Source organism: Leptodactylus fuscus, chromosome 1, assembly GCF_031893055.1.
Source record: "Leptodactylus fuscus isolate aLepFus1 chromosome 1, aLepFus1.hap2, whole genome shotgun sequence".
In the NCBI taxonomy this organism is placed as follows: domain Eukaryota; kingdom Metazoa; phylum Chordata; class Amphibia; order Anura; family Leptodactylidae; genus Leptodactylus; species Leptodactylus fuscus.
The window spans coordinates 95,929,844-95,939,843 of record NC_134265.1 but is presented as its reverse complement, the minus strand read 5'-3'; the positions used below and the strand labels follow the sequence as shown (position 1 = coordinate 95,939,843).

General features: G+C 52.3%; 12 non-coding genes across 12 annotated transcripts; all 12 read left to right on the top strand.

Annotated features, from left to right (window-relative positions):
* The first annotated feature begins 39 nt into the window (after nucleotides 1-39).
* On the top strand, nucleotides 40-158 carry LOC142191338 (5S ribosomal RNA). The gene has a single exon (XR_012714941.1). It is a non-coding gene; the product is annotated as a 5S ribosomal RNA (ribosomal RNA).
* Nucleotides 159-872: 714 nt separating this feature from the next.
* Nucleotides 873-991, top strand: LOC142190188 (5S ribosomal RNA). Its single transcript, XR_012714116.1, has one exon. It is a non-coding gene; the product is annotated as a 5S ribosomal RNA (ribosomal RNA).
* A 715-nt stretch (nucleotides 992-1,706) lies between these two features.
* LOC142190821 (5S ribosomal RNA) lies at nucleotides 1,707-1,825 on the top strand. Its single transcript, XR_012714473.1, has one exon. It is a non-coding gene; the product is annotated as a 5S ribosomal RNA (ribosomal RNA).
* Nucleotides 1,826-2,539: 714 nt separating this feature from the next.
* On the top strand, nucleotides 2,540-2,658 carry LOC142191337 (5S ribosomal RNA). The gene has a single exon (XR_012714940.1). It is a non-coding gene; the product is annotated as a 5S ribosomal RNA (ribosomal RNA).
* A 715-nt stretch (nucleotides 2,659-3,373) lies between these two features.
* Nucleotides 3,374-3,492, top strand: LOC142191336 (5S ribosomal RNA). Its single transcript, XR_012714939.1, has one exon. It is a non-coding gene; the product is annotated as a 5S ribosomal RNA (ribosomal RNA).
* Nucleotides 3,493-4,207: 715 nt separating this feature from the next.
* LOC142191335 (5S ribosomal RNA) lies at nucleotides 4,208-4,326 on the top strand. The gene has a single exon (XR_012714938.1). It is a non-coding gene; the product is annotated as a 5S ribosomal RNA (ribosomal RNA).
* Nucleotides 4,327-5,041: 715 nt separating this feature from the next.
* LOC142191334 (5S ribosomal RNA) lies at nucleotides 5,042-5,160 on the top strand. The gene has a single exon (XR_012714937.1). It is a non-coding gene; the product is annotated as a 5S ribosomal RNA (ribosomal RNA).
* A 715-nt stretch (nucleotides 5,161-5,875) lies between these two features.
* LOC142191333 (5S ribosomal RNA) lies at nucleotides 5,876-5,994 on the top strand. Its single transcript, XR_012714936.1, has one exon. It is a non-coding gene; the product is annotated as a 5S ribosomal RNA (ribosomal RNA).
* Nucleotides 5,995-6,709: 715 nt separating this feature from the next.
* Nucleotides 6,710-6,828, top strand: LOC142190278 (5S ribosomal RNA). Its single transcript, XR_012714200.1, has one exon. It is a non-coding gene; the product is annotated as a 5S ribosomal RNA (ribosomal RNA).
* A 714-nt stretch (nucleotides 6,829-7,542) lies between these two features.
* Nucleotides 7,543-7,661, top strand: LOC142191332 (5S ribosomal RNA). The gene has a single exon (XR_012714935.1). It is a non-coding gene; the product is annotated as a 5S ribosomal RNA (ribosomal RNA).
* A 714-nt stretch (nucleotides 7,662-8,375) lies between these two features.
* On the top strand, nucleotides 8,376-8,494 carry LOC142189791 (5S ribosomal RNA). Its single transcript, XR_012713745.1, has one exon. It is a non-coding gene; the product is annotated as a 5S ribosomal RNA (ribosomal RNA).
* A 715-nt stretch (nucleotides 8,495-9,209) lies between these two features.
* LOC142191331 (5S ribosomal RNA) lies at nucleotides 9,210-9,328 on the top strand. The gene has a single exon (XR_012714934.1). It is a non-coding gene; the product is annotated as a 5S ribosomal RNA (ribosomal RNA).
* Nucleotides 9,329-10,000: the final 672 nt, after the last annotated feature.

Sequence of the window (10,000 nt, the reverse complement as noted above, 5' to 3'; positions counted from 1 at the left end):
CTGCAAAGTAGAAGAGGAGTAAGTGAGAAGTTTGTCTCCGCCTACGGCCACACCACCCTGAACACGCCCGATCTCGTCTGATCTCGGAAGCTAAGCAGGGTCGGGCCTGGTTAGTACTTGGATGGGAGACCGCCTGGGAATACCAGGTGCTGTAGGCTTTTGCTTTTCCTCACTTCCACCAGCAGGGGTCACTCTCCTCTATGCCATTTTTACATTCACTTTTTACACTGCACACTTGCTTCTTTTACATTCGCTTTCTCTCTTGCACTCTTTAGGCCTTGCAAAATCCTAGTATTCTCAGTCTTACCGCTATCACTCTTAGCAGCCGCAGCGGGCGTGGTGGCCACCAGCGTTGTGGCTTTTTACTTTTAATAATAGCAGGCTTCATTTCCATAGTATCTGGGCCTCCCGCCGGGCTGGAAGCCATAGCTAGTAACCTGCAGACCAATTTACAGGGCAACACAGGCTGAACATCTTTGCAGACAACGTGCCCTAAGAAAAGAGAAGCTGACTGAAAAGCAGCTTCGCTTCCAGGCACGGGCAACCATCTCAACTTCTTCCTTAGCCGACTCCTGGACAATGGGCTCTGGTCCAGCTTGCTCTTTCTTTCACCCCCGGGATGGTTTCTTAGCCCTGCGCAGACCTTGCGCCCAGCCCTTTTGAAAGAGGGCGGCTGCGGCCTGTGACTGGTTGCTGAACAACACCTGTGGGTATAAGGGCCGCCCCCAGCTCTTGCACTGCTCCTGTTGGAGTATGAAGTTCCCTTAAGAGAAGGCAAAAAGTGAAGAAAAAGGTCTAGCGTGAAGTAGTGCAAAGGGCTGCCAGCAGCCAGGCTGCAAAGTAGAAGAGGAGTAAGTGAGAAGCCTGTCTCTGCCTACGGTCACACCACCCTGAACACGCCCCATCTCGTCTGATCTCGGAAGCTAAGCAGGGTCGGGCCTGGTTAGTACTTGGATGGGAGACCGCCTGGGAATACCAGGTGCTGTAGGCTTTTGCTTTTCCTCACTTCCACCAGCAGGGGTCACTCTCCTCTATGCCATTTTTACATTCACTTTTTACACTGCACACTTGCTTCTTTTACATTCGCTTTCTCTCTTGCACTCTTTAGGCCTTGCAAAATCCTAGTATTCTCAGTCTTACCGCTATCACTCTTAGCAGCCGCAGCGGGCGTGGTGGCCACCAGCGTTGTGGCTTTTTACTTTTAATAATAGCAGGCTTCATTTCCATAGTATCTGGGCCTCCCGCCGGGCTGGAAGCCATAGCTAGTAACCTGCAGACCAATTTACAGGGCAACACAGGCTGAACATCTTTGCAGACAACGCGCCCTAAGAAAAGAGAAGCTGACTGAAAAGCAGCTTCGCTTCCAGGCACGGGCAACCATCTCAACTTCTTCCTTAGCCGACTACTGGACAATGGGCTCTGGTCCAGCTTGCTCTTTCTTTCACGCCCGGGATGGTTTCTTAGCCCTGCGCAGACCTTGCGCCCAGCCCTTTTGAAAGAGGGCGGCTGCGGCCTGTGACTGGTTGCTGAACAACACCTGTGGGTATAAGGGCCGCCCCCCAGCTCTTGCACTGCTCCTGTTGGAGTATGAAGTTCCCTTAAGAGAAGGCAAAAAGTGAAGAAGAAGGTCTAGCGTGAAGTAGTGCAAAGAGCTGCCAGCAGCCAGGCTGCAAAGTAGAAGAGGAGTAAGTGAGAAGCCTGTCTCTGCCTACGGCCACACCACCCTGAACACGCCCGATCTCGTCTGATCTCGGAAGCTAAGCAGGGTTGGGCCTGGTTAGTACTTGGATGGGAGACCGCCTGGGAATACCAGGTGCTGTAGGCTTTTGCTTTTCCTCACTTCCACCAGCAGGGGTCACTCTCCTCTATGCCATTTTTACATTCACTTTTTACACTGCACACTTGCTTCTTTTACATTCGCTTTCTCTCTTGCACTCTTTAGGCCTTGCAAAATCCTAGTATTCTCAGTCTTACCGCTATCACTCTTAGCAGCCGCAGCGGGCGTGGTGGCCACCAGCGTTGTGGCTTTTTTCTTTTAATAATAGCAGGCTTCATTTCCATAGTATCTGGGCCTCCCGCCGGGCTGGAAGCCATAGCTCGTAACCTGCAGACCAATTTACAGGGCAACACAGGCTGAACATCTTTGCAGACAACGCGCCCTAAGAAAAGAGAAGCTGACTGAAAAGCAGCTTCGCTTCCAGGCACGGGCAACCATCTCAACTTCTTCCTTAGCCGACTACTGGACAATGGGCTCTGGTCCAGCTTGCTCTTTCTTTCACCCCCGGGATGGTTTCTTAGCCCTGCGCAGACCTTGCGCCCAGCCCTTTTGAAAGAGGGCGGCTGCGGCCTGTGACTGGTTGCTGAACAACACCTGTGGGTATAAGGGCCGCCCCCAGCTCTTGCACTGCTCCTGTTGGAGTATGAAGTTCCCTTAAGAGAAGGCAAAAAGTGAAGAAAAAGGTCTAGCGTGAAGTAGTGCAAAGGGCTGCCAGCAGCCAGGCTGCAAAGTAGAAGAGGAGTAAGTGAGAAGCCTGTCTCTGCCTACGGCCACACCACCCTGAACACGCCCGATCTCGTCTGATCTCGGAAGCTAAGCAGGGTCGGGCCTGGTTAGTACTTGGATGGGAGACCGCCTGGGAATACCAGGTGCTGTAGGCTTTTGCTTTTCCTCACTTCCACCAGCAGGGGTCACTCTCCTCTATGCCATTTTTACATTCACTTTTTACACTGCACACTTGCTTCTTTTACATTCGCTTTCTCTCTTGCACTCTTTAGGCCTTGCAAAATCCTAGTATTCTCAGTCTTACCGCTATCACTCTTAGCAGCCGCAGCGGGCGTGGTGGCCACCAGCGTTGTGGCTTTTTACTTTTAATAATAGCAGGCTTCATTTCCATAGTATCTGGGCCTCCCGCCGGGCTGGAAGCCATAGCTAGTAACCTGCAGACCAATTTACAGGGCAACACAGGCTGAACATCTTTGCAGACAACGCGCCCTAAGAAAAGAGAAGCTGACTGAAAAGCAGCTTCGCTTCCAGGCACGGGCAACCATCTCAACTTCTTCCTTAGCCGACTACTGGACAATGGGCTCTGGTCCAGCTTGCTCTTTCTTTCACCCCCGGGATGGTTTCTTAGCCCTGCGCAGACCTTGCGCCCAGCCCTTTTGAAAGAGGGCGGCTGCGGCCTGTGACTGGTTGCTGAACAACACCTGTGGGTATAAGGGCCGCCCCCCAGCTCTTGCACTGCTCCTGTTGGAGTATGAAGTTCCCTTAAGAGAAGGCAAAAAGTGAAGAAGAAGGTCTAGCGTGAAGTAGTGCAAAGGGCTGCCAGCAGCCAGGCTGCAAAGTAGAAGAGGAGTAAGTGAGAAGCCTGTCTCTGCCTACGGCCACACCACCCTGAACACGCCCGATCTCGTCTGATCTCGGAAGCTAAGCAGGGTCGGGCCTGGTTAGTACTTGGATGGGAGACCGCCTGGGAATACCAGGTGCTGTAGGCTTTTGCTTTTCCTCACTTCCACCAGCAGGGGTCACTCTCCTCTATGCCATTTTTACATTCACTTTTTACACTGCACACTTGCTTCTTTTACATTCGCTTTCTCTCTTGCACTCTTTAGGCCTTGCAAAATCCTAGTATTCTCAGTCTTACCGCTATCACTCTTAGCAGCCGCAGCGGGCGTGGTGGCCACCAGCGTTGTGGCTTTTTACTTTTAATAATAGCAGGCTTCATTTCCATAGTATCTGGGCCTCCCGCCGGGCTGGAAGCCATAGCTAGTAACCTGCAGACCAATTTACAGGGCAACACAGGCTGAACATCTTTGCAGACAACGTGCCCTAAGAAAAGAGAAGCTGACTGAAAAGCAGCTTCGCTTCCAGGCACAGGCAACCATCTCAACTTCTTCCTTAGCCGACTCCTGGACAATGGGCTCTGGTCCAGCTTGCTCTTTCTTTCACCCCCGGGATGGTTTCTTAGCCCTGCGCAGACCTTGCGCCCAGCCCTTTTGAAAGAGGGCGGCTGCGGCCTGTGACTGGTTGCTGAACAACACCTGTGGGTATAAGGGCCGCCCCCCAGCTCTTGCACTGCTCCTGTTGGAGTATGAAGTTCCCTTAAGAGAAGGCAAAAAGTGACGAAAAAGGTCTAGCGTGAAGTAGTGCAAAGAGCTGCCAGCAGCCAGGCTGCAAAGTAGAAGAGGAGTAAGTGAGAAGCCTGTCTCTGCCTACGGCCACACCACCCTGAACACGCCCGATCTCGTCTGATCTCGGAAGCTAAGCAGGGTCGGGCCTGGTTAGTACTTGGATGGGAGACCGCCTGGGAATACCAGGTGCTGTAGGCTTTTGCTTTTCCTCACTTCCACCAGCAGGGGTCACTCTCCTCTATGCCATTTTTACATTCACTTTTTACACTGCACACTTGCTTCTTTTACATTCGCTTTCTCTCTTGCACTCTTTAGGCCTTGCAAAATCCTAGTATTCTCAGTCTTACCGCTATCACTCTTAGCAGCCGCAGCGGGCGTGGTGGCCACCAGCGTTGTGGCTTTTTACTTTTAATAATAGCAGGCTTCATTTCCATAGTATCTGGGCCTCCCGCCGGGCTGGAAGCCATAGCTAGTAACCTGCAGACCAATTTACAGGGCAACACAGGCTGAACATCTTTGCAGACAACGTGCCCTAAGAAAAGAGAAGCTGACTGAAAAGCAGCTTCGCTTCCAGGCACGGGCAACCATCTCAACTTCTTCCTTAGCCGACTCCTGGACAATGGGCTCTGGTCCAGCTTGCTCTTTCTTTCACCCCCGGGATGGTTTCTTAGCCCTGCGCAGACCTTGCGCCCAGCCTTTTTGAAAGAGGGCGGCTGCGGCCTGTGACTGGTTGCTGAACAACACCTGTGGGTATAAGGGCCGCCCCCCAGCTCTTGCACTGCTCCTGTTGGAGTATGAAGTTCCCTTAAGAGAAGGCAAAAAGTGAAGAAGAAGGTCTAGCGTGAAGTAGTGCAAAGGGCTGCCAGCAGCCAGGCTGCAAAGTAGAAGAGGAGTAAGTGAGAAGCCTGTCTCTGCCTACGGCCACACCACCCTGAACACGCCCGATCTCGTCTGATCTCGGAAGCTAAGCAGGGTCGGGCCTGGTTAGTACTTGGATGGGAGACCGCCTGGGAATACCAGGTGCTGTAGGCTTTTGCTTTTCCTCACTTCCACCAGCAGGGGTCACTCTCCTCTATGCCATTTTTACATTCACTTTTTACACTGCACACTTGCTTCTTTTACATTCGCTTTCTCTCTTGCACTCTTTAGGCCTTGCAAAATCCTAGTATTCTCAGTCTTACCGCTATCACTCTTAGCAGCCGCAGCGGGCGTGGTGGCCACCAGCGTTGTGGCTTTTTACTTTTAATAATAGCAGGCTTCATTTCCATAGTATCTGGGCCTCCCGCCGGGCTGGAAGCCATAGCTAGTAACCTGCAGACCAATTTACAGGGCAACACAGGCTGAACATCTTTGCAGACAACGTGCCCTAAGAAAAGAGAAGCTGACTGAAAAGCAGCTTCGCTTCCAGGCACAGGCAACCATCTCAACTTCTTCCTTAGCCGACTCCTGGACAATGGGCTCTGGTCCAGCTTGCTCTTTCTTTCACCCCCGGGATGGTTTCTTAGCCCTGCGCAGACCTTGCGCCCAGCCCTTTTGAAAGAGGGCGGCTGCGGCCTGTGACTGGTTGCTGAACAACACCTGTGGGTATAAGGGCCGCCCCCCAGCTCTTGCACTGCTCCTGTTGGAGTATGAAGTTCCCTTAAGAGAAGGCAAAAAGTGACGAAAAAGGTCTAGCGTGAAGTAGTGCAAAGAGCTGCCAGCAGCCAGGCTGCAAAGTAGAAGAGGAGTAAGTGAGAAGCCTGTCTCTGCCTACGGCCACACCACCCTGAACACGCCCGATCTCGTCTGATCTCGGAAGCTAAGCAGGGTCGGGCCTGGTTAGTACTTGGATGGGAGACCGCCTGGGAATACCAGGTGCTGTAGGCTTTTGCTTTTCCTCACTTCCACCAGCAGGGGTCACTCTCCTCTATGCCATTTTTACATTCACTTTTTACACTGCACACTTGCTTCTTTTACATTCGCTTTCTCTCTTGCACTCTTTAGGCCTTGCAAAATCCTAGTATTCTCAGTCTTACCGCTATCACTCTTAGCACCCGCAGCGGGCGTGGTGGCCACCAGCGTTGTGGCTTTTTACTTTTAATAATAGCAGGCTTCATTTCCATAGTATCTGGGCCTCCCGCCGGGCTGGAAGCCATAGCTAGTAACCTGCAGACCAATTTACAGGGCAACACAGGCTGAACATCTTTGCAGACAACGCGCCCTAAGAAAAGAGAAGCTGACTGAAAAGCAGCTTCGCTTCCAGGCACGGGCAACCATCTCAACTTCTTCCTTAGCCGACTACTGGACAATGGGCTCTGGTCCAGCTTGCTCTTTCTTTCACCCCCGGGATGGTTTCTTAGCCCTGCGCAGACCTTGCGCCCAGCCCTTTTGAAAGAGGGCGGCTGCGGCCTGTGACTGGTTGCTGAACAACACCTGTGGGTATAAGGGCCGCCCCCCAGCTCTTGCACTGCTCCTGTTGGAGTATGAAGTTCCCTTAAGAGAAGGCAAAAAGTGAAGAAGAAGGTCTAGCGTGAAGTAGTGCAAAGAGCTGCCAGCAGCCAGGCTGCAAAGTAGAAGAGGAGTAAGTGAGAAGCCTGTCTCTGCCTACGGCCACACCACCCTGAACACGCCCAATCTCGTCTGATCTCGGAAGCTAAGCAGGGTCGGGCCTGGTTAGGACTTGGATGGGAGACCGCCTGGGAATACCAGGTGCTGTAGGCTTTTGCTTTTCCTCACTTCCACCAGCAGGGGTCACTCTCCTCTATGCCATTTTTACATTCACTTTTTACACTGCACACTTGCTTCTTTTACATTCGCTTTCTCTCTTGCACTCTTTAGGCCTTGCAAAATCCTAGTATTCTCAGTCTTACCGCTATCACTCTTAGCAGCCGCAGCGGGCGTGGTGGCCACCAGCGTTGTGGCTTTTTACTTTTAATAATAGCAGGCTTCATTTCCATAGTATCTGGGCCTCCCGCCGGGCTGGAAGCCATAGCTAGTAACCTGCAGACCAATTTACAGGGCAACACAGGCTGAACATCTTTGCAGACAACGTGCCCTAAGAAAAGAGAAGCTGACTGAAAAGCAGCTTCGCTTCCAGGCACGGGCAACCATCTCAACTTCTTCCTTAGCCGACTCCTGGACAATGGGCTCTGGTCCAGCTTGCTCTTTCTTTCACCCCCGGGATGGTTTCTTAGCCCTGCGCAGACCTTGCGCCCAGCCCTTTTGAAAGAGGGCGGCTGCGGCCTGTGACTGGTTGCTGAACAACACCTGTGGGTATAAGGGCCGCCCCCAGCTCTTGCACTGCTTCTGTTGGAGTATGAAGTTCCCTTAAGAGAAGGCAAAAAGTGAAGAAAAAGGTCTAGCGTGAAGTAGTGCAAAGAGCTGCCAGCAGCCAGGCTGCAAAGTAGAAGAGGAGTAAGTGAGAAGTTTGTCTCCGCCTACGGCCACACCACCCTGAACACGCCCGATCTCGTCTGATCTCGGAAGCTAAGCAGGGTCGGGCCTGGTTAGTACTTGGATGGGAGACCGCCTGGGAATACCAGGTGCTGTAGGCTTTTGCTTTTCCTCACTTCCACCAGCAGGGGTCACTCTCCTCTATGCCATTTTTACATTCACTTTTTACACTGCACACTTGCTTCTTTTACATTCGCTTTCTCTCTTGCACTCTTTAGGCCTTGCAAAATCCTAGTATTCTCAGTCTTACCGCTATCACTCTTAGCAGCCGCAGCGGGCGTGGTGGCCACCAGCGTTGTGGCTTTTTACTTTTAATAATAGCAGGCTTCATTTCCATAGTATCTGGGCCTCCCGCCGGGCTGGAAGCCATAGCTAGTAACCTGCAGACCAATTTACAGGGCAACACAGGCTGAACATCTTTGCAGACAACGTGCCCTAAGAAAAGAGAAGCTGACTGAAAAGCAGCTTCGCTTCCAGGCACGGGCAACCATCTCAACTTCTTCCTTAGCCGACTCCTGGACAATGGGCTCTGGTCCAGCTTGCTCTTTCTTTCACCCCCGGGATGGTTTCTTAGCCCTGCGCAGACCTTGCGCCCAGCCCTTTTGAAAGAGGGCGGCTGCGGCCTGTGACTGGTTGCTGAACAACACCTGTGGGTATAAGGGCCGCCCCCAGCTCTTGCACTGCTCCTGTTATAGTATGAAGTTCCCTTAAGAGAAGGCAAAAAGTGAAGAAAAAGGTCTAGCGTGAAGTAGTGCAAAGGGCTGCCAGCAGCCAGGCTGCAAAGTAGAAGAGGAGTAAGTGAGAAGGCTGTCTCTGCCTACGGCCACACCACCCTGAACACGCCTGATCTCGTCTGATCTCGGAAGCTAAGCAGGGTCGGGCCTGGTTAGTACTTGGATGGGAGACCGCCTGGGAATACCAGGTGCTGTAGGCTTTTGCTTTTCCTCACTTCCACCAGCAGGGGTCACTCTCCTCTATGCCATTTTTACATTCACTTTTTACACTGCACACTTGCTTCTTTTACATTCGCTTTCTCTCTTGCACTCTTTAGGCCTTGCAAAATCCTAGTATTCTCAGTCTTACCGCTATCACTCTTAGCAGCCGCAGCGGGCGTGGTGGCCACCAGCGTTGTGGCTTTTTACTTTTAATAATAGCAGGCTTCATTTCCATAGTATCTGGGCCTCCCGCCGGGCTGGAAGCCATAGCTAGTAACCTGCAGACCAATTTACAGGGCAACACAGGCTGAACATCTTTGCAGACAACGCGCCCTAAGAAAAGAGAAGCTGACTGAAAAGCAGCTTCGCTTCCAGGCACGGGCAACCATCTCAACTTCTTCCTTAGCCGACTCCTGGACAATGGGCTCTGGTCCAGCTTGCTCTTTCTTTCACCCCCGGGATGGTTTCTTAGCCCTGCGCAGACCTTGCGCCCAGCCCTTTTGAAAGAGGGCGGCTGCGGCCTGTGACTGGTTGCTGAACAACACCTGTGGGTATAAGGGCCGCCCCCCAGCTCTTGCACTGCTCCTGTTGGAGTATGAAGTTCCCTTAAGAGAAGGCAAAAAGTGAAGAAGAAGGTCTAGCGTGAAGTAGTGCAAAGAGCTGCCAGCAGCCAGGCTGCAAAGTAGAAGAGGAGTAAGTGAGAAGCCTGTCTCTGCCTACGGCCACACCACCCTGAACACGCCCGATCTCGTCTGATCTCGGAAGCTAAGCAGGGTCGGGCCTGGTTAGTACTTGGATGGGAGACCGCCTGGGAATACCAGGTGCTGTAGGCTTTTGCTTTTCCTCACTTCCACCAGCAGGGGTCACTCTCCTCTATGCCATTTTTACATTCACTTTTTACACTGCACACTTGCTTCTTTTACATTCGCTTTCTCTCTTGCACTCTTTAGGCCTTGCAAAATCCTAGTATTCTCAGTCTTACCGCTATCACTCTTAGCAGCCGCAGCGGGCGTGGTGGCCACCAGCGTTGTGGCTTTTTACTTTTAATAATAGCAGGCTTCATTTCCATAGTATCTGGGCCTCCCGCCGGGCTGGAAGCCATAGCTAGTAACCTGCAGACCAATTTACAGGGCAACACAGGCTGAACATCTTTGCAGACAACGTGCCCTAAGAAAAGAGAAGCTGACTGAAAAGCAGCTTCGCTTCCAGGCACGGGGAACCATCTCAACTTCTTCCTTAGCCGACTCCTGGACAATGGGCTCTGGTCCAGCTTGCTCTTTCTTTCACCCCTGGGATGATTTCTTAGCCCTGCGCAGACCTTGCGCCCAGCCCTTTTGAAAGAGGGCGGCTGCGGCCTGTGACTGGTTGCTGAACAACACCTGTGGGTATAAGGGCCGCCCCCCAGCTCTTGCACTGCTCCTGTTGGAGTATGAAGTTCCCTTAAGAGAAGGCAAAAAGTGAAGAAAAAGGTCTAGCGTGAAGTAGTGCAAAGAGCTGCCAGCAGC